Raw genomic sequence first — 15,956 nt, 5'->3', positions numbered from 1 at the left:
CTTGAGCCGTTGACAGATTTGGTTCATGTCAAATCACGCTAGCCCCAGCTCAGAAGGGGCTGCAAGGGATGATGGGAGTTTGGCCACAACCTGCGATAATGGGTGATCATTCCGATTTTTTTGTAGTTAATATTGGCTTTGCCCGGGCGGCAGGGAGGGGAGAACTGCTGTGCTGCCCTAGTCCCTCGTTTGCGTTCACAATGGAGTTCCGTTTCGCTGTTTTGGCTGCTGACAACTTGCCCTTTGCTCTGGCTGCAGCTCAGGGAGAGAGGGAGAAGCAGGAGCCTCTCCCTTGGTCAAGTACCCCACTAGGTTGGGATGCAGATGGGTGTGACGGCTAAAGCTTGCTTTGGGCTCCCTTGTGTGTGTGTGAGATTTCATTTGTTTTGGGGTGGGTGGCAATTTTTTCTCTATATTTCTCCTCTTCCCCAATACAGACCCTTATCCAAAGGAGAAGGGAATGTCAGTGTTTAAAAGGAGTGGGTGGGAAGGACTTTATTTCTGAGGAATTTTTGAGCTGCCTGCTGAAATTGATCAGTTCCTCTGCACTCTTTCCCTGAGCGTGTCTCATCACTTCATTTCTTCTCCTTCTGTCTCTCCTCCTCCTGTCCCTTTACTCTCCTTCTGCACCTATTCCCTGCTGGGGTTGGCTTCCCTTTATCATGATCCCTTCTCCCCCATCCCTTCTTATTTACTTCTGGCCTCTCCCGCAAGGTGGCAGGGGGTTGTCCCTTAGTGGGAGGGAAGGAGCTGCACAACACAGGCTCTCTCCTCTGCTAGGGGAGGCGTTGGTGGAGGAGAGACAGCAGCAGCTGTCCTTCCTCCCTGCGTCCCCAGCAGGAGCGTGGAATGTGCTGTGCTGCTGGCTGGAACTGCATGCGAGAGGAGCCGCTGCACACAGGTGGTGTCCCAGCTGCAGGGTTGTCCGCCAGGAGTATTTCGTAACCTTGGTGCTGCGCACAGCCCCTGCCTTGCTCCTCCCCAGCTGTTACGGTTAGCTGTTACCACTCAAGAAAGAGACCTTGGAGTCACTGTGGATAGTTCTCTGAAACCATCCACACAACGTGCAGTCAAAAAAGCAAACAGAATGCTGGGAATCATTAAGAAAGGGGTAGATAATAGGACAGAAAATATCATGTTGCCTCGATATAAATCCATGGTACGACCACATCTTGAATACTGCGTGCAGATGTGGTCGCCCCATCTCAAAAAAGATATATTGGAATTGGCAAAGGTTCAGAAAAGGGCAGCAAAAATTATTAAGGGTATGGAACGGCTTCCGTATGAGGAGAGATTAATAAGACTGGGTCTTTTCAGCTTGGAAAAGAGACTACTAAGGGGAGATATGATTGAGGTCTATAAAATCATGACTGGTGTAGAGAAAGTAGATAAGGAATTGTTTTTTACTACTTCTCATAACACAAGAACTAAATGGGGTCACCAAATGAAATTAACAGGCAGCAGGTTTAAAACAAACACAAGGAAGTATTTCTTCACACCATGCACAGTCAACCTGTGGAACTCCTTGCTAGAGGATGTTGTGAAGGCCAAGACCATAACAGGGTTCAAAAAAGAACTAGATAAATTCATGGAGAGAAGCCTACTGAGCAAGGTTGGGCAGCGCCTCAGGGAAAGCTGGGATTTCCACACTGAGTCTCTAATCCCTGCTCGGTGCCCCATGGCCTGGAGTCGGCGCAAAAGGTAGAAGAGGAGTAATGCAATGGAGGTAGAACATGCATCAAGTGCAGCATTGCTTCTGGCCTGCCTGCCAGGAGGCGAAGCTGTATGACGTGTGCTCCTGGGGATTAATCTGCGAGCTGTTCCCATCCAAGGAGGATCCCCCACTGGCTCTAATGGTGCAGGGTCCATCCCCTAATGCGTGTCATGGATTGTGGGTGTAGTCGGTAATAGAAAACCAGGGCAGCTCCTTCATTTACACCAGTCCTCTGTGTCGGGCCGAGATTGGATCCCCACCTCTCGCGCTGGGAGTCCATCCAGAAACGTTTACGAACCAGAAAGCTGCTTAGCATCATGTTCTTGTTGGCTTGGGACAGGCATATCCCTACCAATGTGCTTGGTCGTTTGCGGCCCTCCCGTCGTCGTTATGCCTTGGAAATCTTGGTGGGAGGTGAGCTGGAAGAGCAGGCTGGCCCCATTAATAGTTAAGCGAGATAAGCGGCAGCACGCGATTTGAAATGCCAAAATGCAGCCGGCGCAGCCTGCCATTAATATCAAGTCTCTGAGCAGCAGACAACTGCGATGCCTTGCAGTGCTTTCCATATGATGCTTCTGTGATTCACAGGGAGCTGATACTTTTGCTCACTGGAACGCAAATCTAGGGCAAAACACTTTCTTATAGGATTCTAACTAGCAAAGTGCTAATTCTCGCTATGGCCTAATTTTAGCCTTCTCCTCTCCCACTCTCCGTGGCCAACCCAGCCTCCTTAGGGCTGGCTTACATTTGATAGCTAAGCTACGGGGTGCGGGCTCTAGCAGTGTCCTGGCATGGCCCTGGGCTGCCTTGCTCCGCAGAGGTGGCAAGGGAGGCTTGCAGCTTGTTCTGGGTTTGTGCAGCACAGCAGCGGCCCGGTGTTTCCTGGTGGCGGGGGTGAGGTGAGGGCAGCAGCCGCGGCTCTGGAGTTCTTGAGCTGAAGTGTGCAAATTGAACTCCCTGCTTATGTTAGTGCACGTGAAGGCTGCTGAGCAAGAGTCCTGGATGGCCCCGAGATTTGGAACCCTCTCATTTCCCATGCACCCCATGTGGCTCCTCTTCGGGGCTTTGTCCCTGTTCTTTTGTGTCCTCGTACCAGCCTGCTCTGCGGGAAGCACGTAGCGGCCGGCAGGTGGCATTGGCACAGGCCCACTGATTTGTGGGGGACTCCGTCCCAGGCCTCGGGGTGTTGGCCCCCTCCCTCCCTGGAGATTTGCCCTATCAGGGTTGTTGTACCTGGATAACCACTTGGAGTAGGTAGTTGTAAACAGCTATAAGCTGCAGTGTGCAGTACAGCAAAACTCTCCCCGTGCAAATAATGACTTTGCCCGTCTGCACAGGGGCACCTACCCCCATGGCTGGAATTGGGGCAAATCCCCAAAGTAGCTACATGCTGTTTGGAGTCCAGCGGCCCCCTCTGCCTCTTTCCCTCCCACTGATTATACATTTGCTGTAACGGGAATGTGGCTGGCAATGCCCAAGAGAGCACAGGCCGCAGCTCGCTCGGCCATAGCTGCACAGTTGATGCAATTCCCCAGCCCCACGGCATCCACGGGCCGTTCCCCACCAGGACTCTGGGGTATCAGTTGAGATGTTTATCTAAAGCACCTCACCCAGTTAGCAGCACGGTCTCGCTAGGGAGATTTCCTAGATCCCTGCTGATGGCAAATCCATGGGCTTTTGGTCCAACGGCAACAGGGGCCCGAGAAACACCTGCCTTTGGGAACCCACAGCAGGGAGAGGATGCTTCCTACTTGGATCATGTTTGCTTCCCTTTATTGACTATATGGAAGAAAACTACCTGGATTAGGAGTGAGCCCACAGTGTTAATAACCCAAGGGGCAGGTGTCTGATAAAATAAGTGTGGGCCACTGGGTCCTCCTTCCCCATTCAAAGCCCGAGAGAGTACAGGGAACTAAAGAGATTGAGGGACAGAATTCCTCCTGCAGGCATAGGGCTCCACCACAGCTCTGTAGTACCTGCCACTGGGGGGGTGAGGAGGGGTGTCACTGCATTGATGTAAGCGTGGATCTGATGGCCCCTCCCTCCGCCAGCCCTCTGGCCCAAGTAGCTATTCTCCTCATCCCCGCTGTCCCTCCCACTCTTTGCTACACAGATCCATGTCTCTGTGTCCAGGGCCTGTGGTTGCAAAGGAGACCTAGTGAGTTTGGCGCCCTATTCACCTAGCTCCCCTCAGCCCCATCGGGAACCCAGGCTGAATGACTACGATGTGCTTGGAAATGGCTGCTGGGCATACTCTGCTGACCCCCTGGCTGAGCAGTGTTTCTGCCAGCAGCACCTTCTCCTTGCACACCGGGATTTACGCAGGCTTCCAGCGCATTGCTGAATGCAATTGAAGGAGCTGGTTTCAACCCAAGCATCCTTACACAGGTGCGGTGCTGCCTGCATACTACTCGGCCTCTCCTAGTACGATGCTGCAGTTGCTGAGGTCGGCTGCGATGCTCACGCGAAATGGGAGGGACCTGGCAGCTGAAGTGCTGTCAGCAAGGATCCTCAACTCTGGAACTCAGAGCCCAGATTGATAGTCTTTCCCAGCCCCTTTCTGGGCTGGAGGGGGAGGGGTTGATTAATAACTGTGACACATGGGTGCCCTTTAAATATTGAAATCCATAGATAAGCACTGCCCCTCACCCAACCTCCTGCAGGGTTTCAGTGGTACGAGCTAGCCTTGTACATACAGACTCACCGTGCTGCGGCAGCTTCACGCTGGGAGGACGTGGCTGCATGACGGGGGTTTCCATCAGTGCCGTCCCACCGGTTCAGTGCCATGAAGTGTGTACTTCGTGAGCTCTAGTGCAGACGAGGCTAGAAACTACACTCCAGGGAGCACCTTGTATTGTAGCTCTTGGGATACGCCCAATAACCAGGTGACCCCTTCGGCAACAAGCGGGGAGAGCTGCAAGGGCTTCATCTGCATTTGCTTGGGAGGGAAGGTTCAGCCTGGGGGTGCTCTTCACACCTGTGCTGCTGGCCTGTTCCCCGGTATTCCCATGCAGCCTCCTTGCAAGTCTGGAGCACAAACAATACCCTTTGCTTCAGCATCTCTCCTGCGCTTCCCTGTCTCTGACCTAGTTTTCATTGCACGCACACGGGGTCTGAGCAAATGGTGCTCAGCTGTGAAAAGCGGGAGCTGTGCAAGTTACATGCGGGACTTACCCGGCCCCCTGCTGCAATCCAGACGGTCTGGGGGGGGGCTGACTCACTGTCACTTCCTCCCACCCAGGATTTGTTGCCTCCCAGCTGGGGGACAGATGCAGCTGAGGAAAGCCTCACACATGTTTGTTTAATGAAGGTGAAATGCCGCTGGCTCGGAAATGAGACATGTATTTAGGCTGCCATCTTTAAAAGGGCCTGATTAGTCTGTACTCATGCACCCGTTCCTCCCAGTGCAGCGCTCTGAAAGGTCCCTGGGGAGAAGCTGTGAACCCTGCCCCTGCTGAGCCTCCTGCAGGTGGCTATGCTGTGAGGGAGGAAGTTGCGTTGGTCCGGCCCTGCAGCACTTTCCTCTCTGCTTCAAGTCTGGCTTAATAACCAGCTGTGGTGTTTAAACCAAAGGGCCCCTGCAGCTTTGCACACTCCTCTTGGATATGTGCCAGGCCTGCTTGGCCACACGCTGTCACACCCTCTGAAGCATGAGGTTCCTTGAGGGTAGGAAGGCCAGGCAGCACAGTAGGGGCTGGAGCATGCTACGGATTTCCTTTTACGCCACTGCTAATTTTGATGCTGCACAGCTCCCGTACACCAGGGGCTGATCTCAGCTACCCCGAGTCTGAGCGGGGACGGGTTGGAGAGACTCACTGGAATGGCAAAGGAGCCTTTGGCCTGCAGAGTGCATGGTGGGCCAGTTAGCTGGGTCTTCTCTGTGCTGGGCTAAGATCCCTGGCACGCGCAAGGCTTGCCGGTAGTTTGCCAAGTACTTAATCCTTTGTGCAAGTCTGTAGCTACTCCATGCACGGAGGAGCTTGACAGGTTTCAGAGTAACAGCCGTGTTAGTCTGTCTTCGCAAAAAGTAAAGGAGTGCTTGTGGCACCTTAGAGACTAACCAATTTATTTGAGCATGAGCTTTCGTGAGCTACAGCTGGATGCATCCGATGAAGTGAGTTGTAGCTGACGAAAGCTCATGCTCAAATAAATTGGTTAGTCTCTAAGGTGCCACAAGTCCTCCTTTTCTTTTTGGAGGAGCTTGAGAATCTGGACCTTGTGCAGCCCTGTGAAGTCCTGCTGGCCTGAAGAGCAAAACCAGAGTGCAGAGCTCCAGGGCTAATCACTGAGAGCCCTGCCGCTTAGCTGGGCTCACTTGCCACAGGGAGTCACTCTGAGCACACGCTCTCTGCCACTGAGCATGCGCAGCCTGCATAGAGCTGCTGCAGAGCCAGCCAGTCACTGCCTCCCTTCGCTTCTGACTCCTCAGCTTTGCTGAGAGCCCACCTCTAGGACAGAGAGAAATAGACAGCCCCTGCCGCGCCAGTCTTGCAGCCTCAGGCCCTGATTCTGCAAGGAGGAATTCCAGTCCATTCCGTTCAAGGGGATGGTGTGTGTATGGAGTTATTCCCTTGGGCGTTTGCAGGATCAGGGCCCACGTTAGGCAGTCAGGGCACACTCCCGACACGTAGGTAGGCTTGGCAGAATGATTGTTTGGACTGATAATCTTGATATTTATTTTCAAGCGCTTTTTTTCACTTTCTATCAATTTGACATTTGCACCGTGGTGGGAAGTTCTGGGGGATCAGACAGTGGGGGGTGTCAGACAGTGATTATTTAAAGACAATAGATGTGGAGATTCAAAAAGTTAAGATTTATAACCGTTTAAAACACAAGCTGTCAACATCACGTGTCAGGATAGACACCGTAAATATCCTTAAAGCAAACGCCAAGAAGTTCTCAAGAAGCATTTTTCTTACTTCGCCTCCCTGTACATTTTGATGATCATGGATGGAAATATGTTTTTTGTTGGTTTGTGTGTGTACGGGAACATCAACAGTCATGGATAAAAATCGAATCCTTCCAAGTCTACACATAGGGTCCCGTTTCAGAAGAGCTGGGACCGCGGGACCTGGGTTCATTTCCCTGCTCCGCTTCAGACTCCCTGTGTGACTGTGAGCAAGCCTTTTAGTCTTGTGTGTGCTGGTCAGGCATGGAGGAAAGATCTTGTAGTGATGGGGGCGGGATTTAAGGAACTCTTACGCTATGGATCTGTGTCTTTCCATTTTGCAGCTTCTGATGTAAATGTTTCCTTGGGCAGAGAGTGTGAGGAGACTATTTGCAATTACCAACATCTCGAAAGGTTTTAGAGGGAAGAATGGCTGGTTAAGAATATTCGTGTGTTGTTCCCGTGGGCTCTAAGATACGTCTACACTGCAGAGGAAAACCTGTGGCACCGAGTCTCAGAGCCCGGGTCGGTTGACTCTGGCTGTGGGGCTAACAAATGTTTAGATGTTTGGGCTTGGGCTGGAGCCTGGACTCCGAGACCTGACCCCCCATTGCTGGTTTCAGAGACCGGACTCCAACCGAATGTCAACACTGCTGTTCTGAGGCCCACAGTCCAAGCCCTGTGAGCTTGTCAGTTGACCCACGCTCTGAGAGACACTGTCGTGGGTCTTTAACTGCAGTGTAGACGTACCATAAGGCGCTGATTCAGGAAAGCACTTTAAACATCTTAAGTTGCATGGGGCTTAAAGCATGTGTTTAAATTTAAGCACCGACTTGAGTGCTTTTCTGAACAGGGCTGCCTTCCCAAATCAGACCGTACGTTTGTTGTATTGTTCAAGAGGGTTGGGCTTCTAATGTTTGTTTTACTTTAAGAAATAGGGTTACTGTTGCACTGTATTTGGGTAGAGCCGAAGAATACAAAGGATTACGTTAACTTTGCAACCATTGTAAAGGCAGATCAGAAGGACAGTCTGCCAGACATGACACAAGTCTATTTTTTAATGATTCTAAAATAATTAAAAAGATTTCTTTGTAGCTTAAGACAGTCATTCATCATGCTACTCCAAGTATGTTGGAATATAAGAACATAATAGTGGCCATACTGGGTCAGACCAAAGATCCATCTAGCCCCGTGTCCTGTCTTCTGATAGTGGCCAATGCCAGAGGGAATGAACAGAACAAGTAATCATCAAGTGATCCAGTGTGGAATATATGTCAAGCAGCATCAGGAACCAAACAAAACACACGTCTTGAGGGACTCAGGACACCTGGGTTCCAGTCCTGACTGACACAGACTTGCAGCAAGTCACTTAGGGTAACGTTTTCAAAAGTGACACCGCACTTAGGACCTTATTTCTCATTGAAAGTCAATGGGACATAGGTTCCTAAGAGTTCAAGTTACTTTTGAAAATAGGACTTAGGCTCCTAAGTCGCTTAGATGTTTTGGAAAGTTTTACCCTTAATCTCTGTGCTGGACTGGGACACAAGATGTGGGCTTTGTTCCGAGGTCTGCCCCTTGTCTGCGGGCGACCTTGGGCAAGTCTCTTCCTTCTGAGTCTCAGTTTCCCCATCCGTAGAATGGGGGTGATGATTACTGACCTGCTGAGATCGATGGATGCAAAGTGCTAGCTAAGCCCTAGGTGGTGGTGGTGATGGTATCTGTAAATCAGGGATGGTGATCCTCCTTTTCTCTCCCCCTCTCTCTGTCTTGTCTGTTTCGGTTGTAAGCGCTTTGTAGGTTGGACCCTCTCTAACGATGGGCCTGGAACACTGCTGCAGCGCTTCAGTGTAGACGCTATGTGCGCCGACTGGAGGGGCTCTCCTGTCGGCGGAGGTAATCCGCCTCCCCGAGAGGCACTAGCTAAGTCGATGGAAGAATTCTTCTGCAGCCTAGCACTGTCTGCACCCCGCGGATGTGGATTTTTCATGCCCTGAGCAATACAGTTCAGCTGACCTAATTTTCTAGTGTAGACCCAGCCTTTGTGTTTGTGCACCACTTCGTGCAGTTCGGCATGACTTCGAAGATCCTCTTCACTGGCGAAAGTGAAGTAAGAGAGCGGCTTAAAATCTCCTCACGGCGGTCTATGGGTTGTGCATTCTAGGGAGTGCAAGAATTGTCAGCATTGAACCAATAATAAATGCTAAAAAAAAAAAAAAAGATTAAAATGGAGCTGTTAGAAATGCAAGCCTCCCACTGGCTTGGAGATGATGGTGAGAGAGCAAAGTGATAATCATCTGAACCTGTCCCTAACCTACCTCAGCTTTTACACGGCACTCTTCACAGCACTATCCGAACGCTTCCATTCCCTTCGAAGAAGATGCTTCTGTTTATTGGGTGATCTTTTCGACAGTAGTTTTAGTGCCTGGCAGTAGAAAGGATGCTGTATCTTTAAAGCCTTCTCTGAGCCTTGCGGAGGCAGCTCCATTGAAGTATTTGAATGAGAAGGAGAGGGGGTGTGTATGTGCCTATTGGCAGAGCTCTGTGACATCCTTCCAAACAGCTGGGCTCTGCTTTGCTTCAGAGTGGCTTATCAGAGCAATTAGCTTGCTATACCAGCAGCAAAGATAGCTAGCATTTCATTCAGGGGTGGGGGCTGGGGGGGGTGGGGGGGGAGCAGGCTTCCAAGAAGCAAAAATCTCCTGGCAAAATTCCTCTAGAACCGGTCCTGGCGATGAAGTCTCGGTTGAGAACGGGAAATAGATGACTTGCGGTGAGTGCAGAACCACGGGGGTGAGTTTATTTTTAGAATAAAGTCTCCGGTGAATTTGAGCTAGAGAGATCACCGGAGATTCGTTTCTCTAGATACAGAATATGATATTGATAGCGTTTTAAATGATGGCGGTTTCTGTACCACTCCAGTATGGTGAATGAGTGTCAGGGTTTCTGTTGGTTGAATGGGATTAATTAAAGAAATGTTCAGTGCTCCGGTTAGTGCAAGAGTCTCTCTAGTCTCTCCCCCTTTGATGTCCGGATTTTGTTCAGGGGGTTGTGAGCTGGAGCTGAGGCTTTTGTGATGCTGTGGATGCAGCTACAGGAAACAAGGGAATCCCCCATATACATACTGCGTTCCTCCATGTCATTAAGGAGTTCCCCACGCCGGGCTATCAAGCTTTGTTGCATTTTGGCTGCGCGTTTGTGCACCTTGCTCCTGGCAATTTCTTCTCAAGTTAAAAAGAGAAGCCCCCTTCCCCCCCCCGCTTTGCCAAATTAAATTTCGGGGCGGGAGAGAGGGGGTTGTTTGGATTAAAGCTGCATGTTGACTATTCGGATGTGAGCAATTGACTAGCTGGCTGGCCGCGTGCCATTTGAGATATTCAGGCTAAGTTATGCAGTTAGATTTCCTACAGGGCTGTTTCTCCCTCTCCCCACCTCTTCTGGCTAAGATTTTTCTCATCATGAATGTCCTGCTGTGTTGGGCTGGATATTAACAGACTCATGAGGTGTTCTTCTGCACCTCCAAACCTCCCCACCCCTCTTCCAAAGAGTTGCTTTATAATACAGGAGAAAATCCCATTCGAAATGGCATTCTCTCCACTTTAGAGCCAGTGTTGGGAACTGGTTCTGCTGAATATGATGGGAGGGCTGGTAGCTGAATGGACCTCTTTCCTTCTCCCCCTGAAAATGAGGCTAGTTTGTTTGTTTATTTTGGAAAAAGCCCCAGAATCTAGATTTGTGAGCATCACCTGGAGCGGGAGGGTCTGAAAATAACAGCAGCATCTGCTGCTTTGAATGGTGACACTTCAGCAATCCCTTAGGTTTTCAGCAAGGAGGTGGGGGACTGGGATTCTTTATCCCCTCCCCAAGTCCCCTTCCATTTTCAAACCCAGCTCCCGGAGCTGGCATTTCAAAGTTGCAGCTGTTTTTCCCCCCCTCTCATCATCTCAGCATTGGATTTTATTCCTTGATCTATTCCATTTCTGCCTCTTCCTTTGAAAACATCCATGGCTTGGTCATTCGTAGTTGCTGCGATACCTGATGGCTGCGTAAAATGTCCAGTGGCTAAGAGCTATCTTCTGCTACAGCGTGATGACGTAGGAGCAGGAGCCCTAGAAGGGGAGAGGTTTGAGGATGAGCAAGTGCTGGCATGTAGACCCTTTTTTCAACAAAAGTTCACCAGTGGCTGGCACACTTCAGATGATGCTTAAACCATGTGAAGGTTTTAACAACTGTGCTTAACTCAACCCCGATCCTATTGTTCCGGTATAATCCCCTAATTGAAAGCTATCCAGGCATCTTCTGCAGTGTAGCTGCTGTGTAGTTTGGCCTTCAGTCTGTGTATGTGTCTGTCATTTTGCATCTTCCCATTCAGAAGCTGATAAGAAGTCAGTGAACTTTTGATCAGAATCAGTGCTCTCCAAGTACTGGTACTTAGCAGCTTGGCTGGTGCTTTCTGCCGGTTGTCTTTACCTTGCTGAGCTTACAGTTCCAATTGGCACCGACATGGCACCTGAAAGCCTGCTCGATTCTCAAGGAAGAAGGGGTTAAAAGCTGTATTTACTCTTAGACACCCTTCTCCCTTTCCCGAAACAAGCTGCCAACCTGGCGTTTGCAAGTGTCTTTCTAGCTGGCATAGTCTGTTTCTGTTGTTGGTTCAGATGGAGGGAATTCTGCAGAGATAGGACGCTTTGGCGGAGGGAACTGTGCCAGGGGTTAACATTCCAGCCTTGGAAGGGTTAAAGAAATCCCAAGGCAGAGCCGAGCTGGCTTAGTGAATCTTGACACTGTAGAAAGAAGGTGGATAATTTCTTGCTAGCTTTTCAGGAAACCCCTGTGGTGGACAACCCTCATTAATCGCTGACGTCAGGGATGGCAGTTCCCCTGTCTGTGAGCAAGCACAGTAATAGCCAGTGATGGGGAAGGAAAATTGGTGTGATATGGAGAGACAAGGTACTCTCTTTAAAGAGATCTATCTTGTGTGGCAACCTGGTGAGGAGCTGGCTACGGATATTTACAGCTTCCACAGTTAGAGGAAACCTCGGTCCTTCCTCATCGATGTCCACCTTCTCCCTCCCTCGCCCCCCCCATCCAAGACTTTAGATCAGGCGGAGGGGGGAAGCTCTGACCCCAAAATCCCTGTGAGCTTTAGGAGGAGACCTTGTAACCCCACTAATAGAATATGATTTAAATACCTCTTTCTGGCATCATTTAAACCCATCTTCTTTTGGCAAACCATCCCCTTGTTGCTTCTGCTTGCTTAATACTGTTCCCTTCACTTTGTCTGTCTGGTCTATTTAGATCGTAAGGTCTTTTGGGGCAGGGACTGCGTGTGTCGCTCTATTTGTGCAGGGTCTAGTGCAGTGAGGTCCTCGATCTTGCATAGTCACGCCCACCATAACAATCATGTTTTCTAAGTAAATCAGCCTTAAGCTTGAGTGGCTACTGACTAGAGCCAGGGACTCTGTCTGCCCCCCTGTGCGATCCTCTCCACCTGTGTAAAAGGAGGGTATGCATTACCCATCCACTGGTTTGTATAGTGCCTAGCACACTGGGTTAGTGGTCCATGACTAGGGCTCTCAGGTGCTCCTATGGTATTACAAATAATTGCCAAGTGCTTTGAGATCCTTGTGTGAAAAGTGCTATAGATGGCAAAGAATGTATTAAATCCCAGACAAATCTGGCCTCTCAGAGGGGAGAAAAAATTCAAAGCACCTGAGACATTAGGAGTTTAAAATGAATCGAAAGTGTCATGTAGACCTAGTGCTGGACAGTCTCGTGGTGGGTGCAGTATAAGGAGCTACTGCGGTTTGCTGTGTTATGACCTGGGGAGTAGAATTGTCTTCTCTCAAGTGTCTCCGCTTTAACAGCAAGTGAAATCTATGTTGTGTCACTGGCTAACAGGTACCTTTTGGGAATGGATTTTCAGCAGGGTCAGGCTTATGCATAGCTGTGACCCCCACCCCATCATGTTAAGTTTCTCATGGTTTGTGGTGCTAAAGACAAAATGCACGTGGGGGACCCAGTGGGAGAGGTTATCAAAGACACCAGCGGGAGTCAGGTTTCAGAGTAACAGCCGTGTTAGTCTGTATTCGCAAAAAGAAAAGGAGTACTTGTGGCACCTTAGTGACTAACCAATTTATTTGAGCATAAGCTTTCGTGAGCTACAGCCGATGAAGTGAGCTTCAGTGGGAGTCAAGCACCCAAATCATATTGGCTTTTATTGGGCGTGAGATGCTTGACTGATCTGTTGTCCTTGTGAAAATCTCATCCGTGCCACAGTTTAGTGAGTCTAACCATTTTGAGCAATAAAAGTGAGGGGAGCGCTGTATTTGTGTGAAGCACGGGTAACTTTGGGACTAACACGAGGGGCGTTTGAGAGGCCGGTCCGTGGGTAGCTCAGGGAATTTGGAGCCTGGAGAGCTGGGCACTCGGAATGCATCACAGCTGATCCTGTATCCCCGCTACCTTTCGTGTGCGAATCTTCCTGCCACTCATGCTATAAATCAAAGATTCGTGTTTGAAAATGGGCTTTCCCTATCTGCTTATCCCCTCCCTTTGATCTCACAGCCAGATTCAGTGACGACAGCCATTTCCATGGAAGCAGGCTGTGATGTCCTCGGGACGGGATTGCCCAGTGGGCTGAGCTCGACTGTGGCAGTAGTGGGAAAGGGAGCACAGAAATGAAGGGACGAGTAAATTGCTTTGTATGTGCCAGGTTGTTTTATTCCCTCTATGAGCCTATTCCCTGAGCTCCGTCCATCCTGCTGCGAGGGAACCAACAGGGTCTGCTAAGAGGGAGTTTGTGTCTGGCTCTGCTTTTTGAGGAGCCTCTGGGTTTAAAGTCGGGTTTGATGATAAGATTCTGGATGATTATTTCTTGTTGTTGCTCAGAACTTAGTAAAGGAAGGTGTTTCACGGCTCTGGAAGAATCCAGGTGCTTTGAAATCTGTGACCGAGCCAGTTCAAGCTGCCGTGCTTTGGTAGAAGAGCTCTGTTGTTGCAGTGGCCTATATTTAAATGGCACTTTGTCAAGCTAAATACTGTGTTCACACTTGAGACCATTTTAGGCATCAGAAGATTTGTGTTATCCCTGCATTATTCAGGGAGGTTTATAAAGTACAAATTCAGCCTGGAGATAAGTCGCTTCCCCGCCCCACCCCAAGACATTGTGGGGCAAAACAAGCCAGACTGCGGTTAGGCTTAAAATGTGCACCAGTCCCATTTCCCTAGACCCAGCAATGCAAGGCCAGATCCTGACCTGGCTTTTGGGATGTAAGTCGTCATGTTGCACCTTCTGAAATGAACAAGAAAGGCAGTGCAATGGATCAGCGTTTGCAGGACGGCCCAGACGATGCTGGGGTGGGAGAGCAGCACCACTCCTTCCTTAAGGGAGGAAACAGAGGGACACCCCCACCCTGGCCACCGCAGGAGCTGCAAACTTCTCAGTGGGGACCGCCTGCCAGCCCTAGCCTTCCATCTGAGGCTGTGGGAAGAAAAATGGAGGATTCTGGCTGACCTTCTCCCCCCTGCACATGAGCAGAGTTGCAGGGGTGTCGTTTTATCATGAGTTTGGCTGAGTTTTCATCTGCTAAAAGCCCAGCTCAGGCTTTGTGGCTGTGGTTCTGGGGCATGGAAATGGCTCGAGTCCCTGCCTGTCATTGTCAGCCATCTCTGCCTGGCTGCAAATATCCTTTCCTCTCTCACAGGCGGGTTAGCACGGCAATGGCTATTTTCAGGCATGCTGCAGGATGGTTAGTACACTTCTTAATCCCATCGAAATTATAATCTCGCACTGATGTGGCACCTTCTCCCATCCAGCAGGATCTCCAAAACACTGCGAGATCAGAACATAAGAATGGCCATAGTGTGTCCGACCAATGGTCCATCTCGCCCAGTATCCTGTCTCTGGCCATGGCCTGTGCCAGATGCTTAAGAGGGAGTGAACAGAACAAGGCAATTTATCAAGTGATCCAGCCACGGTCATTCAGTCCCAACTTCTAGCAGTCAGAGGTTTAGGGACACCCAGGGCATGGGGTTGCGTCCCTGACCATCTTGGCTATTAGCCATTGATAGACCTATCCTCCATGAACTGATCTAATTCTTTTTTGAAATCACTTATACTTTTGGCCTTCACAATGTCCCTCAGCAATGAGTTCCACAGGTTGACACTGCATTGTGTGAAGAAGGACTTCCTTATGTTTATTTAAAACCTGCTGCCTATTAATTTCTTTGGCTGACCCCTGGTTCCTAAGTTGTTTGAAAGGATAAATAATGCTACCTTATACATTTCCTCCACAGCATTCATGATTTTATAGACCTCTGTCGTATCCCCCTTACTTGTATCTCTTCTACTAGGAAGAGTTCCTGTCTTTTTTTTAATCTCTCTTCATATGGAAGCTGTTCCGTACCCCAATCGTTTTTGCTGCCCTTCTCTGTACTTTTTCCAGTTCTAATATGTCTTTTTTGAGATGGGTTGACCAGAACTGCACACAATATTCAAGGTGCGGGATTTATATAGCGGCATTGTGATATTTTCCGTCTTATTCCCTGCCCCTTTCCTAATGGTTCCTAGCATTCTGTTAGATTGTTTTTATTGCAGTTGCACATTGAGGAGATGTTTTCAGAGAAATACCCACAATTACTCCAAGATCTCTTTCTTGACTGATAACTCATTTAGACCCCATCATTTTGTATGTGTATTGAGATAATATTCTCCAATGTGCATTACTTTGCACTTATCAACACTGAATTTCATCTGCCATTGAGGTGCCCAGTCACCCAGTTTTGTGGATCCCTTTGTAACTCTTCGCAGTCTGCTTTGGGCTTAACTATCTTGAGTAATTTTGTATCATCTGCAAATTTTGCCACCTCACTGTTTACCCCTTTTTCCTGATCATTTATGAATATGCTGAATAGCACATGTCCCAGTACAGATCCTTGGAGGACCCTGCTATTTACCTCTCTCCACTGTGAAAACTGATCTTTTATTCCTACCCTTTGTTTCCTATCTTTTAACCAGTTACTGATCCATGAGAGGACCTCCCCAATATCTCATGATTCCTTACTTTGCTTAAGAGCCTTTGGGCAGGACCTTGTCAAAGGCTTTCTGATAGTCCAAGTACTCTATATCCATTGGATCCCCCTTTCCCACGTGTTTGTTTGATACTCTCAAAGAATTTGAATAGGTTGGTGAGGCGTGAGTTCCCTTTACAAAAGCCGTATTGGCTCTTCCTCAACGTATCACGTTCATCTGTGGGGCGGATAATTCTGTTCTTTACTGTAGTTTCAACCAGTTTGCCTGGTACTGAAGGTAGTCTTACCTGCCTGTAATTGCCACAATCACCTCTTTTACATTTT

General features: G+C 49.3%; 1 protein-coding gene across 8 annotated transcripts in view; it reads left to right on the top strand.

The window, feature by feature from the left end:
• The window catches only part of R3HDM2 (R3H domain containing 2), a 218,916-nt gene that overhangs the window by 144,391 nt on the left and 58,569 nt on the right, over positions 1-15,956 (top strand). Inside the window, exon 1 of one of the 8 annotated variants that reach the window (XM_073319351.2) lies at positions 9,351-9,372. The exons of the other annotated variants lie outside the window; for them this stretch is intronic. The gene's annotated coding sequence lies outside the window, so the exon portion shown is untranslated. Of the gene's footprint in view, positions 1-9,350; positions 9,373-15,956 lie in introns of those variants that run through there. 8 annotated transcript variants of the gene reach the window in all.

Source organism: Lepidochelys kempii, chromosome 20 (genome assembly GCF_965140285.1).
Source record: "Lepidochelys kempii isolate rLepKem1 chromosome 20, rLepKem1.hap1, whole genome shotgun sequence".
Taxonomy (NCBI): Eukaryota; Metazoa; Chordata; order Testudines; family Cheloniidae; genus Lepidochelys; species Lepidochelys kempii.
This window is presented reverse-complemented; position numbering and strand designations above follow the sequence as displayed.